Source organism: Triticum aestivum, chromosome 3B (genome assembly GCF_018294505.1).
Source record: "Triticum aestivum cultivar Chinese Spring chromosome 3B, IWGSC CS RefSeq v2.1, whole genome shotgun sequence".
NCBI lineage: Eukaryota > Viridiplantae > Streptophyta > Magnoliopsida > Poales > Poaceae > Triticum > Triticum aestivum.
In genome coordinates, this window is record NC_057801.1 from 224,429,361 (window position 1) to 224,440,086 (window position 10,726).

A 10,726-nucleotide genomic window follows, 5' to 3' on the forward strand; every position below is an offset into this window, starting at 1 on the left:
GAACTTGAGAGGATGGAATGATACTTGATGAAGACATGACACAAAACCTCCTGAAGGAATTGAATTTTTTTTTGAAAAGAACTTAGAAGGGAGGATTGAGAAAAACAACAACGAAAAGAATAGGCTTGTTGTGGACTTATGGATAACATCTCAAAATTATGAGGTGATCTCCGACCACAAGCGGAAATGATTGGATAGCTGAGAAGAATGAAGAAATGCAAAACTCCACTTCAAAAGAATACGGAGAATTAATTACACTTCAAGACGCGAGAAGAAAAGATACTTGAATTCCTCAAACAAGAATCTTGATGAACACTTGAGGAATGAATTAAATCATGAAGAACCACCATGAAGAACTCCGGTAAACAAAAGAATGACGAGATAGAATGAAGGATGAAAGAATAAGATGGGCCTTGCGATGATTTAGATGGAGGTTCCGACGAGATGGCCGAGGAAATTTGAACTCCGGAAAAGAAAAGATGGAGAACACTTGGAACTAGAATTTATTCATCAAGAATAACTCCGAAGGAAGGGATTAATCACTTGGAGGAAATAAGAATAAGATTTATTGTATGCTTATCCTTCATCAAATTAAATTGATGGCAAGCAATGGATTTGCATACTACTTATTCTTCTTGAAAAGGATTAAGGGAAATATGGCGCAAAACTTGAGAAAGTCTTCATGAACCACCGGTAGGATTGAAAAGAACGAATGAATTAAAATGATAAACGAAGAAAAAGACGAACCACCGGAAGAATATTGAGACGAATGAAGGGGCACGAATATAGAATAATTGGAGAACGAATCTGAAAACTTAGAACGAAGAAATCTTCCGAAAAGATGGCCTCCGGATGAAAAGAAACGGAAAGACAACTCCCGAAATACTCCGGATGGGTAAGAAAAGAATATCTGACAAATGGAATAAATCAAGAGGCTAACAAGAAGCTAGAACCATGAATCTTCGCAAGAACGGGCAAGATTTAGAGGAAAACTCTTCTTCAATCTTCAAAAGACGACGGGACACACCACCAAAATTACTGAGATACTCCGGAAGAATGAAAAGCAAAGGGGTTGAGCCAAAATGAAAAGAATATGAAATCGATCTTGGAGAAGGCATGTGACTGATGAAATTCATTCTTACATCACACTTGAAAAGAATTGAGAATAACTCCGTGGGAATTAGAAGAGTCAGGTAAGATCCTGGGAAAAGACCTGTGGGTTAGGGCCCACTGAAGAGAAAAACACCGTTGAAAAGGATTGTTGAACAGGTAGATGATGCGCCGGGATGATTTTAATATTTGAATTGTTCCGGTGCATCATACTCCGGAAGGATAAAATGGCGAGAGACGAACGAGCAAAGGGAAATACTTGAGCCGAGAGAAAGAATATGATCAACCTGAAAAACTTGAATTAAGTCCACCAGAGAAGAAAAGAGATGAAGAATGACGAATGAGACAAGAAATCACCCGTCGAAACAATTGAGGGAAGACTGAAGAGACTCCGTACGAATGAAAATTGATGGTCGAAAGAGACTCAGACTCCAGGAAGAAGAGGGTGGGAGGGCGGGAAAACAAAAGAAACTCGGAAGGGGAAACCGACGAATATCTTGAAGAGGAAAACACCGGTTGAAATCATTGAGGAAAGAAAGAAAAGACTTCGCACGAGTAGGAAGGATACTCGATTACAGACTCCGGATTCGAGAAGACGAAGGGAGGGCGGGTGGGAAAAGAAAACAACTTAGGTTTGAACTTAGCAACGATGAAGAGGCTCAAGTCAACTTGACGAGAAATGCACCGGACAAAAGAGGATGGACAACTCATGAAACTAACCACGTGATCCTAAAGAAAAATTTGAACGGGAAGAGGAGTAATTCAAAACACCTACGTCAAGATTCCTTACCAGAGTGACGAAGGGGCAGAGGAGTAAAAAGAATTCCTACTCTCCAATATAACTGGACTCCAAAAACAGTTTTCTTCTAGACTCAACAACGGCCAAACTACACGATCAATCAAGGGGGCTCCTAACGTTGGTCGAGGCTCTGATACCAACTTGTCACACCCAATATGCGACCCTATCCAAAAGGAACTCGACGGTCCCACCAAGGATAGACCCGCATATTGGAACGCTTATGCCAGGTGGATATGATTACATCAACATTACATAATAGATGGGGACACATACAAAAGGCATACAATGCCACACGAATACAACAATACAACATATAAGAACAACATCCGGCTACGGATGAATCATAAACAGAAACTCAAACAATATCCATCCTGCTAGCCCAGGCTGCCGACCTGGAACCTATCCCTTGATCAAAGAAGAAGCAGAAGAAGAACTCAATGCAAGCAAGCATCGCTCTCGCGTCATGATCATCGCATAACCTGTACCTGCAACTGTTGTTGTAGTAATCTGTGAGCCACGAGGACTCAGCAATCCCATTACCATGGGTATCAAGACTAGCAAAGCTTAATGGGAAAGGAAGGGGTAAAGTGGTGAGGTTGCAACAGCGACTAAGAAAATATGGTGGCTAACATACGCAAATGAGAGCGAGAAGAGAAACAAAGGAACGGTCGTGAACTAGCAATGATCAAGAGGTGATCCTGAACACCTACTTACGTCAAGCATAACACAGAAACCGTGTTCACTTCCCGGACTCCGCCGAGAAGAGACCATCACGGCTACACACTCGGTTGATGCGTTTTAATTCGGATCAAGTGTCAAGTTATCTACAACCGGACATTAACAAATTCCCATCTGCCACATAACCGTGGGCACGGCTCTCGAAAGTTTATACCCTGCAGGGGTGTCCCAACTTAGCCCATGACAAGCTCTCGCGATCAACGAAGGAATAGACCTTCTCCCAGAAAGACCCGATCAGTCTCAGAATCCCGGTTTACAAGACATTTCGACAATGGTAAAACAAGACCAACAAGACCTCCCGGCATGCTGACATCCTGATAGTAGCCACGCGTATCTCGTCTCAGGCCACGACCGTATGAGCAGTCCGTACAACTAAAACCAGACCTCAAGTTTCCTTGAGGTGGCGCTGCAAAGCGCTCTAGTTTGGACCAACACTTAGACAAGCATTGGCCCGGGGGGGCTGAATAAAGATGACCCTTGGGTTAATTACTCCCAAGGGAAATATAGGTGGTGGTGAGGCAAATGGTAAAACCAATGTTGGGCCTTGCTGGAGGAGTTTTATTCAAAGCGAACTGTCAGGGGGGTCCCATAAATCACCCGACCGCGTTAGGAACGCAAAATCCGGGAACATAACACCGGTATGACGGAAACTAGGGCGGCAAGAGTGGAACAAAACACCAGGCATAAGGCCGAGCCTTCCACCCATTATCAAATATATAGATGCATTAATAATATAAGAAATATTGTGATATCTCAACATAAACCCTCTCCACCATGGAGCAATCTTCAACTTCACCTGCAACTAGCAACGCTATAAGAGGGGCTGAGCAAAAGCGGTAACATAGCCAAACAACGGTTTGCATAGGAACGGTGTCAAAGGTTAGAGGTTCATGGTAATTTGGAAGGCTTGATAAACAGGTAATAGGTAGCGCAGCATAGCGATAGAACGAAGCAACTAGCATAGCAATGATAGTAGTGAGATCCAGGGTAGCGGTCATCTTGCCTGAAATCCCGCAAGGAAGAAGAACGAGTCCATGAAGAACATGAAGCCACGAAGATGAACCACACGTAGACGAACGAATCCTCACGATCGCAACGAAACGGGAACTAACAAGAAGAAGCACACAACATGGTAAACACACCACACATGAACAAGACATGATGCACAACAAGCATGATGCATGACCAAGCTACATGAAGCTACTCATGGCAAGATATGATGCAAACAAGAACAACACATCAAGGCAAGTTTAAATGAGGCCGGAAACAACATATAACAATTCCGGTAAGTCCTCATATGCAAATTTCGAAATTGGTCCAGAACTGAATAAACCTTATGTTCAAGTTGTTAAACAGCAAGTTAAGATGCACCAAGATGATCTACACGAGATTCTAGTCAAGTTACATATAAAGTTCATTAGATTCGGAGCTACGGGCTAGAAGATATGAGCAAAACAAGTTAAACATGGCATTGATGCAAAATGCATACAAACATCAAGCAAACACCTCAAAACAAGGATGCAACATGATAATATGAAGCTACATGTAAAAACAAGCAAGTTTCATATAGAGCACACTCAAAACGCAGCAACGGTTCAACACCCACACACTAGTCATAACAACAATCTGTCCATAACAGCAACTAGGCATCTTACAAGCATCAAAACAACAAGCTACAGCATCCCAACATAATAACAAAAGGCATGGGCATGAAGTACATGTAAAGCATAACAAGACATGAACACTGAGCTATCTCCAGAAACAACTAGAACATGCTCAAAAACACATGGTAAGATTGCAAACATTAACAGTTTCAGACTTGGCAGAAAATAACATCAGGTTGCAATGTTTAGAGCTATCAAACAACATGTTACAGGAACTTATCATGGCAAACAAAGGCATGACATGAATCTACTAATAGCATAGATCAAAAGTCCCTTACCGACCAAGAGCCAAAAAGGCACAGAAAATATGATGGCACCCATGTAAACATGGCAAGTTATATTACAGATTCAAACATGGCAGGAACAACAATAAGTAGGCATGTTGGTGAGCTTGAACCACTCACCACAAAGCAATACATGGCATGGCAAAGCAACCAACAGTAAGAAGACATGTTTATGAAGCTAAGCATGGCAAGAGCAAGTTCATAGGGTGCATGGATCACTAGCAAAACACATGGGAACAAGTGAACTTAATGTTAACAGGCTGACAGCAACAATTTCAAGCAACTTTGGAGCAAGATTACAACATGATACAGCAGGCTATAATTGCAACCAAGGGCATGAATGGATAGAGCATGACATGTAGATCAAAACATGTTTATAGAGCATCTCCAGATTATGCATAGAATGATTAGTAGGAACATGTTTACATAGCAACAAAATATAACAGAATCTGCCAGGAAATCAGCAACAGCAACTACCCTACTTAGCAAGCTTGATACACTTAGCACACAACTCACAAAAATACATGGTTAACACCCCTGGAAAGATGGCATGGCATAGATCAACATACATGTAGACATCAACCTCATAGGATGCACACATCAATCATGGCAAAAATGATAAATGAGCAAGTTATAACAGTTTCAGCAGATTAACATCAACATGCACTCTTCCAACAGCATTTCGGGCATCAAGATGAGCTCAAATGAAAATGATGCACTGGAATGAAATGAAGTACTCGTCGAGACGAACAATTTGACATATTACACGCGTAAAACGGAGCTACGGATGCAGAGATGTGATGCGATGAACATGGCATGATTTTGTCAGGGATTCGGGGACTTAGTGGAATTTACCCCGCGAAAACTGGACGGAGATGTTCTGGGATGGAGGGATCCGGGGCGCGGCGGAGGTGTTTGGTTCCGGGACGGGTGGATCTGGTCCCGATCCCGGGCCTCCCCGGAGTTGGCCGGGGAGGTGGCCGGAGACGGTCGCCGGTGGCGAGGAGGGGGCCGGAGCGCGAGGGAGAGGCGGCCCCGGACCGGATCTCGCCGGATCCGGCCGACGACGAGCTGGGCTGACGGAGGGGCGGGGAGGCGCGGCTCCCGCGGCGGCGGCCGGCGGCGGGGAGCAGCGGCACGGCGGCGGCCGGGAGCCGAGGCGCAGGGCGCGGGGCGCTCGGGGCCGGGCGGCGCGCCGGGCGCGAGGCGCGGGGCAGGCGCAGAGGAGCTCCGGCGCGGGGGAGCTCCGGCGAGGGCGGTGGGGTCCGGCGCCGGCGGGGCGGCGGCGCGACACGGCGGGGCGGCGGCGCGACAGCTCGGCGGCGGCGCTCGCCGGCGATGCGGGGGCGGGGCACCCAGGCGGCGGGGCGCCGCACCGGGCCGGGAGGGCCGCGGACGGGCTCGCGGGCCCGCGCGGCCGGCGGCGATGGCCGGAGTGACACGTGGCATGTCGCGGTTGGCTGGGCGGCGCGGACGGACGCGTCTGGTCCGATCCGGACGTGTCCGGCGGCGCGGAGGGGGAATTTTTAGGGTTTGCCCGTGAATTAGGGGGAGGGGTCTATATATAGAGGTAGAGGGAGCTAGGAGTGTCTAAATGAGGAGCAGTTTTCGGCCACGCGATCGTGATCGAACGACCGAGAGTATGGAGGGAAGTTTGCTGGGTTTTGGGCCACTTTGGAAGGGGTGTTGGGCTGCAACTCAAAGAGGGCTTTTGCGGTTACCCGGTTAACCGTTGGAGTATCAAACGAACTCCAAATGGCACGAAACTTGACAGGCGGTCTACCGGTGCTATACCAAGGCCGCTTGGCAAGCCTCGGGTCATTCCGAGAAAGTTTAATACCCACACAAGAATAGAGGCCAAAAGGGGAACGCCAGATGACGTAGAAGCGCCAGAGTGCAAAACGGACAACGGGGAAAAGGCTCGGATGCATGAGACGAACATGTATGCAAAATGAGATGCACATGATGACACGATATGAAATGCATATGATGACATGGCAAAGTGCAACACCCAAGCAAATGACATGGCAACGACGGTGAATAACTGGCAGACACCTGGCGCATCGAATCCGGGGCGTTACAGTAGTACCCAGACAATCTGAGCACATGCTCACTAGTTGAGCAATTCTCCTCCATATTTTAGCTATAGAAATTGTTGGAGACTTCATATCTCTCAACTCGGGTATTTGCTTGAAATATTAACTTCAACTCCTGGAACATCTCATATGGCCCATGACGTTCAAAACGTCTTTGAAGTCCCGATTCTAAGCCGTTAAACATGGTGCACTAAACTATCAAGTAGTCATCATATTGAGCTAGCCAAACGTTCATAACGTCTGCATCTGCTCCTGCAATAGGTCCGTCACCTAGCGGTGCATCAAGGACATAATTCTTCTATGCAGCAATGAGGACAATCCTCAGATCACGGATCCAATCCACATCATTGCTACTAACATCTTTCAACACAGTTTTCTCTAGGAACATATCAAAATAAACATATGAAAGCAACAACGCAAGCTATTGATCTACAACATAATTTGCAAAATACTACCAAGACTAAGTTCATGATAAATTTAAGTTCAATTAATCACATTATTTAAGAACTCCCACTTAGATAGACTCCCTCTAATCATCTAAGTGATCACGTGATCCAAATCAACTAAACCATGTCCGATCATCACGTGAGATGGAGTAGTTTTCAATGGTGAACATCACTATGTTGATCATATCTACTATATGATTCACGCTCGACCTTTCAGTCTTAGTGTTCCGAGGCCATATCTGTATATGCTAGGCTCGTCAAGTTTAACCTGAGTATTCCGCGTGTGCAACTGTTTTGCACCCGTTGTATTTGAACGTAGAGCCTATCACACCCGATCATCACGTGGTGTCTCAGCACGAAGAACTTTCGCAATGGTGCATACTTAGGGAGAACACTCATACCTTGAAATTTAGTGAGAGATCATCTTATAATGCTACCGTCAATCAAAGCAAAACAAGATGCATAAAGGATAACATAACATGCAATCAATATAAGTGATATGATATGGCTATCATCATCTTGTGCTTGTGATCTCCATCTCCGAAGCACCATCATGATCACCATCATCACCGGCGCGACACCTCGATCTTCATCGTAGCATCGTTGTCGTTTCGCCACCTATTGCTTCTACGACTATCGCTACCGCTTAGTGATAAAGTAAAGCAATTACAGGGCGATTGCATTGCATACAATAAAGCGACAACCATATGGCTCCTGCCAGTTGCCAATAACTCGGTTACAAAACATGATCATCTCATACAATAAAATATAGCATCACATCTTGACCATATCACATCACAACATACCCTGCAAAAACAAGTTAGACGTACTCTACTCTGTTGTGGCAAGTTTTACGCGGCTGCTATGGGCTGAGCAAGAACCGTTCTTACCTATGCATCAAAACCACAACGATAGTTCGTCAAGTTAGTGCTGTTTAAACCTTCTCAAGGACCGGGCGTAGCCACACTCGGTTCAACTTAAGTTGGAGAAACTGACACCCGCCAGCCACCTATGGCAAAGCACGTCGGTAGAACTAGTCTCGCGTAAGCGTACGCGTAATGTCGGTCCGGGCCGCTTCATCCAACAATACCGCCGAACCAAAGTATGGCATGCTGGTAAGCAGTATGACTTGTATCTGAAGGAAATATGCCCTAGAGGCAATAATAAAGTTATTATTTATTTCCTCATATCATGATAAATGTTTATTATTCATGCTAGAATTGTATTAACCGGAAACATGATACATGTGTGAATACATAGACAAACAATATAGTCACTAGTATGCCTCTACTTGACTAGCTCATTAATCAAAGATGGTTATGTTTCCTAACCATAGACATGTGTTGTCTTTTGATTAATGGGATCACATCATTAGGAGAATGATGGGATTGACATGACCCATTCCGTTAGCCTAGCACTTGATCGTTTAGTATACTGCTATTGCTTTCTTCATGACTTATACAAAGTTCCTGCAACTATGAGATTGTGCAACTCCCGTTTACCGGAAGAACACTTTGTGTGCTACCAAACGTCACAACGTAACTGGGTGATTATAAAGGTGCTCTACAGGTGTTTCCGAAGGTACATGTTGGGTTGGCATAATTCGAGATTAGGTTTTGTCACTCCGATTGTCGGAGAGGTATCTCTGGGCCCTCTCGGTAATACTCATCACCTAAGCCTTGCAAGCATTGTAACTAATGAGTTGGTTATAAGATGATGTATTACGGAACGAGTAAAGAGACTTGCCGGTAACGAGATTGAACTAGGTATTTGTCAGAGTAATTGGACACGGATACCCCGAAGACGGCGAGACGATATTTCAAGACATCGGGGCTAGCAAAGCCCCTCAGTCCGACTTCTCGGTCGGCTGCTGATTGCTAGCTGCCGACTGCGCCACCGGGCCGACTGCTGGCTGCTGACTGGGCCACCAGGCCGACTGCTGGCTGCCGACTGCGCCACCGGGCCGACTGCTGGCTGCCAACTGCTCCACCAGGCCAACTGATGGCTGCCGACTGCTCCACCAGGCCGACTGCTGGCTGCCGACTTCCCGGCCGCCCCTGCCAACTGATGGCTGCCGGCTGCGCCAACCAGCCGGCTGCCGACTACGCCAACCAGCCGACTGCCGACTGCAGCCCGACGCGACCCCGACGTGACGGTCGTACCCGACACTGTTCACGTGTCATCCCAGCCATCATGTACAGTGTCCCTTGTCCCTGGGCACTATTTATGAAGTGACCTAGGGGACAAGTGTGACATCCACACCATGCCCTCATGTCCACTACCTTAGCTTAGATAGTAAGCTACCCCCATGCCTATATATATGGGCTCACATCCATCCATCTAGGGAGGATGAATTCCCTCACACATGCATACATGCCACTCACGGTGGAGCACTCTCATGCCCACTTGCTAGCTATGCAAAGCCAGATGCCTATGGCACTGAGCCCAGATACAGCTCTAGGAGCGACTCTGTACCAGATATATCAGATACACTCAGACATGCAGCAGTAGGAGTATTATCTCTCCGGAGAGCTCCGAAGCTGGGTAAACCACCGCGTGCTACTCGCATACCCGCTCACGGGCCTATCAGCAGCAGTCTTGCCCTCACACGAAGCCACCTTGTGGCATATGTCGTCTTGCACCCCCCGTGAGAATACCACGACATTTGGCGCCCACCGTGGGGTGGTACTATGCTACCGCGCTGCTGCTGGTTTCGCAGTCCGGGCGGGACCATCTTCATCGCCTCCGCCGCGGCGTCGCGCCATCTCTCCGGTAGCGCTCGGGGGCTCGACGACCCGCCCCCAGAGCAGCCGCGAGGGGTGGCGCGTCCTTGCCGTCGGCCTCTTCTTCACCACCACCACAATGCCGGCTATCCGTCCGCGCGCGCCGCGCGCGGGCCTCGTTTCGGTCGACCGTGGCCGTCCACGCGCCGCTTGCGTTCGCTTCCTCCCGTGTTGCGCCTTGCTTTGGCCGACACACAAGTGCTCGCTCCTCCATACTCCGTCTTTGCAAACTAGTTAGATGCAAGTCAAAGTATGGTCAAACCATAGCCATACATGCCTGCGCACTTTCCAAACCTCATACTATAGCCACCATACACAAGCCTGTATATTGGTCAAGACACTACCCATACATTATTCAGATACGAGACCAACACTGCCTGGGCACGCGAGCGCCCCGCCCCGGGTCCACGTCCCGCGCACGCGCCCTCCGCTTCCATTGGCGCAGCCGCGCCTCTTCTCTCGGCCCGGCCGCCGCGTGCTCCTCCGCCCGCGTCGGCGGCAGCCCCGACCCGGCCCGGCTCCTTCCCCTCCGCCGAGTTGCCGCGACCTGGCCAACCCGCCTGGTGTCCGCACCAATTCGGCCCGCCGGCAACGCGCCGGGTCCTCCCCGGACGGCCCTCCAGCCGTGCCCTGCTCCGCCCGGGCTCCCCGCTGCCGCCCGTCACCGGCTCCTGCTCCACGCGACCCGGCCTCCGCCTCCTCCGCGAAATCGGCAGCCTGCCGGCTTCCCTGTAACCCATCCCCGTGCCGACTCGGCCTCGCTGCTGCAACCCGGCCGTCTCGCCGAGTTCGCCCCGCTCGTTGGC